We start from the raw sequence: 12,242 nt of genomic DNA, 5'->3' as shown, positions 1-12,242 counted from the left end.
TTTGAGATCAGCTGGAAACATACATAGCATGTGCTCAATCTGTATCTGTGAGATCAATTAGAATGAACAAGGGATGAACCCTTCTGCCTTCCCTCCCCAGATGCAGTTAGGTGTGCTGTGACGGTTGTTGGAGGAAAGAATAAGTACATTGTGATGGGGACCTCCACATTGGCCGGTCACTGAACTCTGAAGCTAAAGGAAGAATATTGCTATTTCGCCCTTTCCCCTCTTAGAAGACAGGGTGGTCTGGAGCCCGGGCTCTTGAACTTGAGTGTGCTGTAGAGTCACCTGGAGGGCTTGTTAAAGCACAGGTTGCTGCCCCACCCCCATTGCTTCTGATTCCATTGGTGACTGGTGGGTACACAGAATTTTCATTTTGAACAAGTTTCCAGTTGACATGATGCTACTTGTTTAGGGCAACTCTTTGAGAATTATGGAAGGAAGGAAAGAAGGATGGATGTGTGAGTGAGTTTGGGAGAAGGGAGGGTAGGAAATGTGATTATACTGTGCTCATAATCATCTTCCTAAAACTCAGACTTGGACACATGACTAACATGCTCAACTGTCTCCATGGCTTCCCATGGCCTGCAGGATCAGGGCTCAATTGTATTACATACAAGGCCATTCCTAGTTGGGCTCTGCCTTCATCTCAAGCTTAGTTGCCTCCATTCACCTCTTCAACTGCCACCTCCTCTGAGAAGCCTTCCCTGACTCTCCCAAATGAAGTTTTGACTTCCTTCCCTGTACTTCTGCAGTAATGGGGTTGCATCTCTACCCATGGCTTCATCCTCTTACACTGCAGTGATCCCTTGCTTCCTCTAGCCTGGATCTTCTTGAAAGCAAGGACAATCTTATTTATCATTCTATTCTGGGACCTAGTCCAGTGCCTGGCACAGAGTAGGCAATGGATAAATGTTTGTGGGCTGAATGGATCAATGATGACGTTGGTTGTGCATCTGTATGAGTTCAGTACAATCAGTGGAGAGTAAGGTAATTCATGGTAGGTCATTCATGCACTTGCCCTGGGTAGACACTATGCTAGGGGCTGAGACTATAACTCTGAAGAATGGGAGACATAACTCTGGCTCTCATAGTTTATTGTCAGAGGGGGGAAAGGCACACATTAGTTAATTTTAGCCTTGGTAAGAGGAATAATGGGGGAACCAGGGTGCAAAAGGGACTCATACCTCATCTGCATGGGGTTGGAGGCAAGAATCAAAAGAAGGCTTCCAAAGAGGTGACATCTAAACGGAGGCCTGAAGGATAAAGGTGGGGAAGCTGAGCAGGGCATGGCACATCCAGGGGACGGAAATCATCATGACACACAACGTAGATGAGTGGCCTTGGCTGGGGCATGAAGGCAAGGCTTGGCTTGGAATGGGCAGAGGAGAGTGCAGAGGGAGGGCCCACTGAGAGTGATAATATAGGAGAAGTGGGAGACCAGATGGCCCTTGTCTGATGAGGCAAGAATACAGCAAAATAGAAAAGAACGGAAGAAAGAGATTGACTGTCTCATGGTGTGGTCCAGTCTGAAGACCTGTTGAGAACATCAGGAGGGACTTCCTGGAAATACGGCTGTCAAGAATGAGGAGGATTAGAAAGTGGAAGGAAGAAGGGAGCGCTTTAAGTGAGGGGAACCTGAAGGAAGGCACAGAGGCAGTGCCCAGCACGCAGCGTGGAGGTGGGGAGGCCTGTCTGGCAGAGGTAAGGAGACAGAAACGACCTTCCTCATCAGGGTTGCCTGTAGTTCAGTCTGCAAAACCCCTGCGAGCTCATGCACACAGTTCAGGCAGCCTGGCAGGGCAGAGATCACCTTCCCATTTTCCAGGGGAGGAAACCAGCACAGGCAGTGATGGGAGTTGCAGGAAGGAGGTCAAGGGGCCACCGGTGTGGTGTTTGTTCTCTTGCGAGGAGTTGGCCTCTCCCCGGCTTTAAGAGCTCTTTGCAGCTGCTTTACGAGGGGTGGACAATGCAGGCCACTCCACTGCAGACATCGTGGTTTCCCTTTCATCGATTCTTTTCCTGTCCCAGTTAGCTCTTTAAAACATGATCAACACTCTTGCCTTCCTTAGGCAATTTGCCTATGACTATCTCTTCTTCCTGGTTCCATTGGTGCCATGGTGGATTCATGGTTGAATAGATCTGGTCATTCCTCTCAGGGCATCCATAGTCTAGGAGGGGAGTGGACATATTGATGAATATCCTACTTCATGATTCCAGAGGGGGCATCAGTTACATAGTATTTTTGGTTTGACATGCATTTCTAGGGATCCAGGTGTGTCCAGGTGTGGGAAAGCAGAGATAAATATCCCAGAACCTCTGTTTCTGAGAAGCCCCAGTTAAGATGGAAGCCTGTGCCAGAACCACAATGCATGGGGGAAGGGGGCAGGGGGGTGGGGGCGGGAAGCCATCCGAGCCTGGCCTGCCTCCCAGCCCCGGGCAGTCACATTCAGGGGTCCTGCCCATGCTCTCTGAGGAAATGAATTTTTGATGTGTTATCTCAGAATCCTTCAGAGACTCTGTGAAACCCACACAACAAGCTCCGTTTATCTATGGAGGGACCTTAGGCCCAGAGACGTGAAGTGACCCACCCAAGACCTCACCACTGGTGAGTGGCACAGCTGAGGGCAAACCCAGAGCTTTGAGCTCATGTTCTTTTCAAGATACCTCGCTGCCTCTACAAACACCAGGGAGAGAGTGACAAGTGCCATGTGCCATGGGCCGTCCACTTTTAGCTCCTTCATTGGACCCAGGCCCAGAAAGTGTCCCATCGTGTCACATCTGTTCAAGGTTGTGGGTGATCTGCGGGCTCAGGCTTAATCCAGTAGGAGGATTTGGTAACACAGGTTGCCTGGCCTCTCAGAGGGAGAGCTGGTTAATCCTCCCCAACCCCTGTTCCAGCTCCATCCCTCAGTCACGCTGCTGGGGATGGGGCTCGGAGCCCCATGTGAAACCTGAATGGCAGCGTTGGCCCTGAAGTTTTCCTTGAAGGTCATTGCAGTGCAGGGGTGTGAGGCAGAGCTGCCTTGTCCCAGGCAGTGAGGCATGCAAAAGCGGGTGGGTGCTCTTTGAAGTGCTGCAAGAAAAGGGAAGGAAAGGGCACCGAGGCTGGCTGAGTTAGCACACTTTGCTGAATGCTTTACATACTAGCACATCTGAGAGGAAGCACACGCTACCAACAGGGTCTAAGGTTTTGCAGCCAGCTTTCAGGCCAGTCTCGACGCTATGGTCACCTCCTTGTCAGGTTTTCTGCTAGAATTGGTTATCTCCTTCAAACCGCACAGGTGAAAGCATCCCTCCCAGCCCCACCCGGAGTCCCATTACTGCTGCTTTGCAGATGAGAGAAAAGTGGTGCAGAGAGGTCAAGCAGGGTCACAGAGTTGGTCATTGGTACAGCAGAGACGTAAATTCAGGTCAAGCCAAGGCATCTCTGACTGAGGACCAAGGCGTTGCTGACTCCAGGACAGCCTGTGGGGAATGAGGGGCACTTCCAGGGAAGTTCTAGGGCCACTGAATCTGGAGGAGGGGCTTGGAATTGGGGGCTGTGCCTATATACATAGTCATGCTTGCTGGGTGCCTAAAATCCAGATGAGAGGGGAGGGGAGGGAAGAGGGTCCCATGCCCTGTGCTGGCTCTGGAAACAGGGTCTCACAGAGAGATGCCAGGATGCATTTCCCACTCTTTCCAGAGGAGCCAGTCAGATCCCAGCTCTGGAGGGCAAAGGCCATCTTGCTGAGAGAATGACCTCTTTCTCTCATGAAGCTGCCCCTTTCAGAACTGTGGCTACCCCAGCCCCAGCCACGGAGCGCAGCTGCACCAAGAAATAAAGGGTTCTCACGGCCAGAGAGACGCTGCCATGCAGTTTAATTTGGCATAATTATACGTTTCCTCAGCATGTTTTATTATGTGCATTCTTTCAGCAAAAAAATGTTTGGGTATAGAAAGTTTTTTTATTATTGACAAAAAATGGTAATTTAACAAAGTTTTGAAACATCCCCTGAAGGCTGGTTCTCCCCCATGCTCACGTGCATCAGTGGTAGGCGCATTCTGGGGCGGCTTTTTCCCTTCCTCTAGTTTATGGTTTGGAGGTTCAGGGAAGCTGAAATGAAATGGGTTGATTCTAGAGGCTGTGGAGGCCAGGAAAGACCAGGTCAATAGGGAAGGGAGGAGGGTGCCTCCTTGACATGGAGATGACATAGCAGCTTGAGCCAAGGCATCTCTGGCCAAGGACCCTGGCACACATGTGGTACCCTGCAGGTCCCAGGAGCACCAGTTTAGGGGTCTGCTCATTCAGAACTCAAATCCTGTCCCTTGTTATCTGTGTGATATGGGACAAATTACCTAGTTTTGCTCCTTAGTCCAGTTTGCTCCCCAAATGGAGGTGCAAAATTCCTAGAAGGACAGTGTCACTATGCTGGGGATGCAAAGCCACCCAGTCCGTAAGCAAGTAATTTCCTGATGAGGCACCTGCTGTTATCAAAACGCTGGCAGTGTGCGAGCGTGTGTGCATGCATGTGCATCTATGCATGTATGTATGTGTGTGTGGACAATCCAGCAACAAGAATAAATATTTATAAATTTTAAGTATACAAGAATACTTAAAACTCAACAATAAGAAAATGGAGAAAAGATCTAAACAGGCACCTCACCAAAGGACATACAAAGAAGGTAAAAAAATCACATGGAAAAAATGATCATTTGTCTTTAGGGAACTAGGTAGTGAAGGAGATAGTCTTATGCTCATGACTGAAGGCTGAATGGGGAACTTTGAAGATGTTTAATGTTTATCTTGGCCTGTTTTGTCTCCGCATTCTCTCCTAGTGCTTACACATTTTCTCACTCTTTTTTTTGTTTTTTTGCCAGTTTAAAGATACTTCAGAGACAAACTGATAGGAAGCCATTTCTCCTATCAAATGGATGTAACACCTTGCTAAAGAGCCGTGGTGTCACGGCCACATAAGAGAACACATTTAAAATCATTTGAGGCGTGCTGATTAGTTTTTTGATATCACACCGAAGACATGACACATGAAAGAAAAAGCTGGTAACTTAGACATTATTAAAATTAAAAACTGCTGCTCTGTGAAGGACACTATTAAGATAGTCCAAAGGGAAGTCACAGAATGGGAGAAAATATTTGCAAAAACATGTCTGATAAAGGACTTGTTTTCAAAACATACAAGAATACTTAAAACTCAACAATAAGAAAATGGAGAAAAGATCTAAACAGGCACCTCACCAAAGGACATACAAAGAAGGTAAAAAAATCACATGGAAAAAATGATCATTTGTCATTAGGGAACTGCAAGTGAAACCAACAATGAGCTGTCACTACACACCTATAAAAGTGACCCAAATTCAAAGCACTGACAACACCAGATGCTGGCGAGGATGGGGAGCAACAGGACTCTCACCCATTGCTGGTGGGAATGCAAATGGCACAGCTACTGTAGAAGACAGTTTGGCAGTTTCTTAGAAATCTAAAAATAGCCTCAGCATCATCCAGCAATTGCAGTCCTAGGTATTTCTCCAACTAATGTCCAAACAAAAACCTAGTGTTTATAGAAACTTTATTCATAATTGCCTTAAATTGGACCCCTCTCCCCACACACCCAAGATGTTCCTCAATAGGTGGATACATTGCGGCACATTATTTCACAGCAGAAAAAGAAAGAGCTATTAAGCCATGAAAAGATATGCATGCATCTTAAATGCCTATTGCTAAGGAAAGGAAGGTTGTCTGAAAACTCTACATATTCCATGATTCCAATTATGTGCCATTCTAGAACAGGTGAACTATAGTGGGGTTAAAAGATCAGTAGTTGCCAGGGGGTTGGGGACATTGTTGAACAGATGAAGCATAGAGGATTTCTTTTTGGGGGTGGTGAAACTATTACTCATAATACTGTAAGTATGGCTACATGACATTATGCATTTATCAAAATATGTAGGACTTTACAGCAGAGTGAACCATCACGTATGCAATTAAAAAATCATTTACGAGATCAGGAATTCCAGGATAGGATGCAGAATATGACAAAACAATCTAATTGTATTACAAATGTATGGGACAACTTTGGTGATGGAGTTGGAGGAAAAAAGGCTTTGACCTACTGTATTTTCCAGTGTATAAGACGACTTTTTAACCCAGGAAAATCTTCTATACGCCCAGTCTCTTATACGCCGGAAAATATGGTAAGTAATTTTGGAAATGAGTGGAATTTATAAAACTAAAGGCAAAAGAAATTATACAACACTGTACTCTAGTTGAAAAATTGTTTCCCAGGGGAATATGGTTAACTATTCTGGTACTGTTATAGAAGTACACTGGAATTGAACAATTGCTGGGGTTCTTGTCCCAGCCTTACAAAGGATTTCAGCAATCTGGAGAAAGGAGCTGATGCATAGATTCAAGAAGGAGTCCAAAGATGAAAGATAATTTTGAAAGGCATTGGGGGTCAGAGGATCTTCAGCTAAAGGAGCTAAAAGACTACCCTTGACTAAGGACCCTGTGCTATTTATTAACACAATTTGTCCTAAGGCAAGGTGGAGATAATACACTTCAAAGAGTAGGGTACAGAAGCATTGTCAGTTTGGGGAATAGCCTATAGCTGTTCAGGTGTTTGGCCAACAGGAGGCAATAAAATGTCCTGAGCTGTCTGGCAGCAAATAATAATATATACAAATCTTTAGGTTTGGGGAAATGTCCTGAAACCATTTTCCAACAGGTAATTACATTTGTGGCTCAGCCCTTGTTGAGCCCACCAAGCTTCACCAACCTTTTGGTGAAACTCTTGTAATTATGACATGCTGGAATTGGTTCCTGGCATCTCACCCTTTTTGATTTTTTAAATTTAACAAAAATGTATGTTTTGAGATTTTTAAATTCAATGGAAAGGACAGACTTCTATCAAGTCCCTTTAAATTGCTATCAGGCATTAAAGGAATTAGCCTGCAGTCAGTTTCTTTCTGGGCCAACAGTTCTTTGAGTCCCAATTTCAATGTCCAATAGTTCCTTATGTGTACATGTCAGCAATTATATTTCAATTCTGGATGGTGGACAAATGGTGGCAATGCAGGTCTGACCCTCTCTGGTTTGGTCCTGGGCAACCTGCTGCAACTCACAGTTGCTGACTGCTAGCATGGCAAGGCGTCTTCACCATCTTCATTTCTTGGGGGGCTCAACAAGGGCAGAGCCACAAATGCAATTACCTGTTGGAAAATGGTTTCAGGACATTTCCCCAAACCTAAAGATTTGTATATATTATTGTTTGCTGCCAGACAGCTCAGGACATTTTATTGCCTCCTGTTGGCCAAACACCTGAACAGCTGTAGGCTATTCCCCAAACTGACAATGCTTCTGTACCCTACCCTTTGAAGTGTATTATCTCCACCTTGCCTTAGGACAAATTATGTTAATAAATAGCACAGGGTCCTTAGTCAAGGGTAGTCTTATAGCTCCTTTAGCTGAAGATCCTCTGACCCCCAATGCCTTTCAAAATTATCTTTCATCTTTGGACTCCTTCTTGAATCTATGCATCAGCTCCTTTCTCCAGATTGCTGAAACCCTTTGTAAGGCTGGGACAAGAACCCCGGCAAACAATAAGTAAATGGATAGTGGGAGCCATCTTTCTGACTACTGGAGTGAGAATGCAGAGTTGAGCCAGAGGAGGAAGGTAGAATGATCCATGTGGGAATGCATTAGAGTTGGAGACATCAGTAGGAACCATGTTTAGCTTAATATAGATACAGATGGTTATATATAGAAGTATTTATATATGTAAAAATACATGGGTTACCCTCGAGTATACACACACATATATATCCTGTTCTGTCAGCGAAGAGAGCCTAAAACAATGATACTCTAGTCACAAGGAGCACACCCAGGACCGTTCAACAATAGAAGGAACCAGCTCTCCTTGGAGGATCTAAGACTGGGCAGGAAGTCTGTGAGATGAGCCGAGAGCCTCTCGTAGTACCAGAAAGTAAGGAAGTGCTCAACAAACAAGACAATGTGGGGAATGCCAAAGGGATGCAGGAACCAATTGAAGGCACTCCCTCTGGCCAAAGCTGGAACAATTTGAGCAACAAAATAAATAAGCTAATACTGGATTATAATACAGAATGTAAAAATAAATATCTATGAGTCCATACTGATATAAACATATGATTAAATAAATAAATCAAGGGGGAGAATATACACATTTTCCATATAGCAGAATTCCAGATATTTTATGTAGATTCTCTGCCTTTCGGGAGGTAAAGCATATTTCCCCACACAGAGATTTCCTTCCAAAGAGTGCTGAATGGAAAAGATAAAAATAAGTAACTTCACGGTGGAGAAATTGAACAAACACTGTGTCAGCCAGATGATCAAGGTCAGCACCAACAATGAGAAGTCAGGCTGGTGATCTATAACTTTGACCTGATGTTATCGAAATGGCCCTTTGCCTCTGTGGTCTTCCTTCCCAAACCCTGGTCTATCTAACCACCAGAAAAACATCAGACAAAGCCTAATTGAGGGACAGTCTACAACAGTGGTTCTCAACCTTCCTAATGCCGCAACCCTTTAATACAGTTCCTCATGTTGTGGTGACCCCCAACCATAAAATTATTTTCGTTGCTACTTCATAACTGTAATTTTGCTACTGTTATGAATCGTAATGTAAATATCTGTGTTTTCCGATGGTCTTAGGCGACCCTGCTAGCGGTTCTCAACCAGTGGGTTGCGACCCACAGGTTGAGAACCGCTGCTGAGGAACTGTATTAAAGGGTCGTGGCATTAGAAAGATTGAGAACCACTGCCCTAGAGAGAAGGAAAGAGAGGGAAAACGGAGGCCTGAGAACTTGATCTGCCCAGTAAAAGGGGACAGGGAGTACGAGGCAGGACTTGAACCCAGGAAGCTAGGCCCCAGAGCCATCTCCAGGTGGCTACTTGCCAGGAACTGTGACGGTGCTCTGTGACCACTCACATCCTCTGCAATGTTTCTAACTCCTGGAATGTGTGGTGTGTGCGTATTTTTTGTAGAAACGAGAAAAGAGCTGACTTTTCTGTCTTGGGTGACTCTGGGCTATCAAAGGCCAGTAAGCGTTTAGGTCAAGTTTTCTTAGGTCTCTGAGTGTCCGGACAAGGGGGTGCGGGTGGGGGCACAGTACTTAGCAGACACTGGACACACTATTATCATTCCTGCTGGTCATCCCTTCCTGCCCTGCCACCTACTCACCCTCACTCCAGTACCCTGGAGGTTCCTTCAAGCTGGCCACTTCCGCAGGGGAAACAGGATGTCTTCTCCAGGCTGAGCCAGGTCTCTGGGGGCTCGAGGTGGGAAGAGGCGGTCTAATTGGTTGACACGGAGCTAGGCACCGGAGAGGAAGTAATGTTTCCGGGAGCTGAGGAAACCGCCATTTCCTCCTGCAGCAGGAAGCGGCCCGGCTATTCTCAGCGCCCCGGGCCATGTGGAGCAGTGGCAATCACAGCCTGGCAGTGTCTCAGGTTTGCCTCCTGCCGTTTAACAGTCTCCCAGTCAAAATAAACTGGCTCCCGAGGTCTCCGGGGCACGGTTAAGGTAATAATTGAGAGAGAGAGAGAAGCCAGAGGCCTGGCTGTGGCACAAAGACGCGGAGAGGCTTTTAAAACATCAGGCTGGTATTGACTACTGGGGCCTCATTAAGGTGGTTTAATTGAAGCATTGCGAAGACAAACAAACCAAGAGATTTAGTTATGGTTTCTCAAACAGCCAGTCTCCACCGCATGAGAATCTGGACTGATGTGGACAGGGGAGAGTGTTGATCCTTGAAGCGTATATGTGATGGATTTTCAACAGGAAACCTCTGTGATTCAGTAGAGAGGAAACTGGAAAATGAATCAGAGAGACCTGGGTTAGAGTTTCAGCTTCGGCAGACAGGCCGCTTTGAGACACTTACAGCACGGCTGACCTCATCTTCTCATGTAGCAGAACCCACCCTGTTCACCTCACAAAGCGACGCTGACATCAACCTTGATTCCGCTTGCTTTTATCTCCTCGTGGTCACTGGTTCCAGAGCCCTGGAGAGTCCCTTCTCAGCCCCTCCTTCGTTCCTTCGATCCTCCCATAAAAGTTTTCGGAGCACCTGCTTAACGTCCAAAAGGGATCTCTTCTTTGGAGATTCCACAGGGAATGACATAGGGTTTATCTTCCTTTGAGAAAGCAGATAACCAACAAGCCGACACACATTACCTGAGATCGTTTTATATTGTGATCTGGGCTGTGGAGGAAAAAAGCATAAGCCAGAGGCCTGACTGTAGCACAAAGATGAGAGAGACTTTTAAGAAAGTGCTTGGGGAGGAGATTGACTCTCCATGATGGGGTCACAGGAGAATGACACCTTGACAATGGGACGGAACCAGCGGGGCAGGTCCCTGAGGGAGTGAGGCCTCTGTTCCCTAATTTTATGTGTGTTTATGGGTGTGTGTGTGTGTGTGTGCAGGGGTGGGGGGGATTCTGGATATGAGAGATGTGCTAGTGAGCCAGATGGCCAAGGTCTCTGCTCTCTTGGAGCTTATATTTTGGAGGGGGAAACAGAAAAATAAACACACAAGTAAATCGAATCAGTTATTGATAAATACTCTGCAGAGAATTAAGACAAAGGTTGGTCACAAAGCAGAATAACTGGTTGTCCAGGCAGAGGAAACAGCAGTGTAGGTGGGCAGAGAGCCCGAGACAGGAAGGGGCTTGCTGGTTAGATGAAGAAAAGGAATAAAATGTTCCTCTGACCCACACCTGACTTCTCCCTGACCCCCCTGGGCATGTTCACTCACAGTGGCTGAGTCCCCACCCCATTTACTTGTTTACTTGAACAAATTCTAGTCTGTTCCAGAGGTCCTCTCTCCAGGGAGCGCTGAGGTTACATAGGCCTGCAGCCTGGGCATTGCTGGGCCACTGCCCCCTACTGGGGTGTCTGGAAATCAGACTGGCTCAGACCGGCTGCTGGACACATCCTCACATTCAGAACTGCCCAGCCCTCCCTGACGGTGGTCTCCCCTGGGACACGGACAGGGTTGCTGGATGTCCAACAACACTGATGTCTAGTGAAAAGCAGCTGACCTGCAGAGAGATGAGTCCCACAGATGGGGCAGCGAGACACCAGGGGGACCCCAGCGAGGCTGCCCTGCCTTTGGGAAGCAGATCATGCATAAGAGAGAAAGAGATCTGGGGCCCGTGTTCAAAAAAGTTTTTTTTACAGTGTGCCTGCTAAATGCTAGATTGATGTGAGGGGCTAGCAATACCAGGGTAAATGAAAGTCTATTCCTTGCCTTCGCCACTCATTGATCTTGGAGTTTAGTGGGCTTTTAATATCAAGGTAGGGCGTCTGGATGTAATTCACAGGGCACCGGGAGGCATTTGAATCGCCCAGGAGGCTTTCTGTGGCAAGTTATAGAGAACCTAAACCACGCTGGCTCGAACAATAAAGCGGGTTTATTGTTCACCATAACTGAGAGGCTAAAGGTGGCTTCAAATGTGGCTCCATCAGGCCTCTGGCTCCAGTCTCCGTGATTCCCTTGGCTCCGTCTCCCCAGCCCCCCTTCATCCCTCCCCGCCTCCTCCAGTGGCCAGCGAGTCCTCATGCTGGTTTCCCTCACAGTCACAGATAGCTGCCAGCAGATGCAGATGCTGTGCTTCTTTTTCACTCATATCCTGGACAGAGAGAGAGTGAGAGCGAGAATGAGAACAGAAAATTACTCCCACAATCGCAAACGGTATTCATTTCTGAGCTTCCAACTAATAGTCTCCTGGCAGACAGTTAGACAGACATAAGCAGAGCAAGGACAATGGGCCAAGTACACACAGAAGGCCACCAGAGGGGAAAGCCCCAGTGCCTAGCAGGGACCAAAACTGGGAAAACCAGGACCTCGCCCCCAAGGTAACCTTTTCTCCCTTAGCATATCACTCGTCATGCGGGTTAGACCCCCCTGATCTTTCATATCACTGGTCATGCAGTTTGGACCCTTCCCTGACCTTTCCTCCCCTGGCTTGTTGCTAATCATGTGGGTTAGACCCCCCTTAGAGGGGGAATAAATAAGGGGGTTGGAGAAGAGCCATGAAGCATTAAGCCCCCAGGACAGTGAGGTTCAGACCCACATCAAATACATCTAGGCCTCAATTGTGTTTCAGCTCCAGGTCCAGAAAAGCAGCAAAACCAGACCTGACCTCAGGACCAGCTGCATGAACTAATGACCCCTGCCCTGGTGTCCAATCAGTGGA

The 12,242-nt window shown here is 46.9% G+C and overlaps 1 long non-coding RNA gene across 2 annotated transcripts; it reads right to left on the bottom strand.

Moving 5' to 3' along the window:
* Positions 1-3,946: 3,946 nt before the first annotated feature.
* Positions 3,947-10,340, bottom strand: LOC114230728 (uncharacterized). Of its 2 annotated transcripts, none has more exons than XR_008556989.1 (3): positions 9,964-10,340; positions 9,225-9,853; positions 3,947-4,099 (listed from the first exon to the last, which is right to left on the bottom strand). It is a non-coding gene; the product is annotated as an uncharacterized LOC114230728 (long non-coding RNA). The 2 variants fall into 2 exon arrangements; XR_003616685.2 differs by having other exon boundaries at positions 9,973-10,340.
* Between the last annotated feature and the right edge of the window lie 1,902 nt (positions 10,341-12,242).

Source organism: Eptesicus fuscus, chromosome 9 (genome assembly GCF_027574615.1).
Source record: "Eptesicus fuscus isolate TK198812 chromosome 9, DD_ASM_mEF_20220401, whole genome shotgun sequence".
NCBI lineage: Eukaryota > Metazoa > Chordata > Mammalia > Chiroptera > Vespertilionidae > Eptesicus > Eptesicus fuscus.
Note: the sequence above shows the minus strand (reverse complement) of the source record. Positions and strands in the feature narration are given on the sequence as shown.